Here is a 2,179-nt window from a genome sequence, read left to right as displayed (position 1 = left end):
CTTGTAAAATTAATAGAAGACGATGCAATTGGCTCCCAAAATTTAAGTGTGATACAATATCACTGCATAGTACACCAAGAAAATTTATGCGCAAAAGCTTTAAAGATGGATAACGTCATGCAGATTGTCATCAAGGCTGTAAATTTCATAAGGGCCAAGGGATTGATTCATCGCCAATTCCAGGAATTTCTTAAATTTATGGATGCTGACTATGGGGACATCATTTACTTTTCGGAAGTAAGATGGTTAAGTCGAGGTAAAATGTTGAAAACATTTTGTGATTTGCGAAATGAAATCAAGTCGTTTATGGAATCAAAAACAAAATTTGTGCCAGAACATGACGATGAAAACTGGCGCACAGATTTGGCATTTTTAGTAGACTTGACCGCTCATTTAAATGAGTTAAACATGCGTCTTCAAGGTGAAAAGCAACTGATCAATGCAATGTTTCAAGCTATAACAGCGTTCGAAATGAAACTGAAAGGTTGGTCGATTGGTAGAGCCTCTGCTACGGCTCAGTTAAGTAAGTTTGAGCGCGGTTAGTAGTTAGAAGGGGATCAATCGTTCGATGCTGTTGGCACACTCTCCCTCGATGAGTCTTTGGACTCCCTGGAGGTGTCTAATAATAATAATAATAATAATAATCTCAAATTAAGGCAAACAATTTTATGCATTTCGACACGTTGGCTAAACACGGTCCAGTGAACAGGACCGTGTCAAAATATGCAGCCTTGCTTTTCGATTTGATACCGGAATTCGAGAAGAGGTTTCAAGATTTCCAGAAAAATCATTAAACTTTTGATATATTTGCGACTCCTTTTTCAGTCGACAATAAACATATTACCTGTCAATTTTCAAATGGAATGCATAGAGCTACAATCTGACATTCAACTTAAAGAAAAATTTAATCATGTCTCTTTACTGGACTTCTATAAGCTATATCTTCCCAGAGAGAATATGTTCCTCGCTTCACAATCATGCCTTATTCATGTCATCGCTATTTGGAAGCACCTACATTTGTGAGCAGCTATTTTCAAGGATAAAGCACACGAAGAATAAAACTAGAACCAAAATATCTGATGTGCACCTTGAGAACTCACTGAGAATTGCAACTACTTCCATCGAACCAAATATCGAAGCAATAGTGTCTCAAAAACAATATCAAAAATCTCACTAATTTCATGTTGCTGTCTTGTCTTTTACTTTTATAATAAAACAATTCATGAATTAATGAAGTTTAAATTACTTAAATATGTTAACTATACATTCTACTTTTTTTTTTTTTTTTGCTCATCAGCTATCGTTAGTGTTAGTGTATTTTATGTTATCAATGCAATGTTTCAAGCTATAACAGCGTTCGAAATGAACGCTGTTATAGCTTGTTATAGCCCAAAACAACTCGTCTTCTTCCAATGTGGCCCAGGGAAGCTAAAAGGTTGGACACCCCTGCTCTGAATCCTGGTCCCAGATAAGGAAGACGTCAAAAATGTAGCATAACCACAGTTTAGGATTTGAATAATGTTCTGATAGCTAATCAGAACATTAAAACATCAGAACATTAAATTCACTTTAGAACTTGAGATTAACGGTGTTCTTCATTTCTTCGATCTAAAGATCTGTACATCACCCGACTGTCTTAAATTTTCAATTTTTCGGAAAACTACACACACTGATAGATATTTGCATGGCTCTTCTCATCACTTCCCACCTCAGAAACTGGGCATTATCTCCACCCTTGTCCATCGAGCAAGCTGTCTCACTTTCACAGAAGAAGACCTTCAAACAGAGCTTAACTTCCTGAAAAACACCTTCGTAAATAACGATATTCATCTAGTAACATCACTAAACGTTTGAGACCACGCCAACAATCTCGACAAGAAGATGAATCCAACCCTATCACTCATATACAGTTACCATTTATCAGCTCTCTTACCCCAAAACTATCTAGAATTATGAAGAAATTCAACATAAAGACCGACTATACTACTCTGCCAAAACTTCGTTCTTTTCTGAGTCGACCAAAACCAAAACACAACCAACTGCATTTTCCTGGTGTTTATAAAGTTATGTGCGACTGTGGTCAATCTTATTTTGGCCAGACAGATAAATCTGTTTTACTTCGTCTTGAGGATCATAGACGTGACATCTCCTACAGTAGAACACGAGCGAGAGCCCTTTC

Source organism: Typopeltis vanoorti, chromosome 11 (genome assembly GCF_054136105.1).
Source record: "Typopeltis vanoorti isolate ZY-2024b chromosome 11, IOZ_Tvanoo_1.0, whole genome shotgun sequence".
NCBI classification, from domain to species: Eukaryota; Metazoa; Arthropoda; class Arachnida; order Uropygi; family Thelyphonidae; genus Typopeltis; species Typopeltis vanoorti.
Note: the sequence above shows the minus strand (reverse complement) of the source record.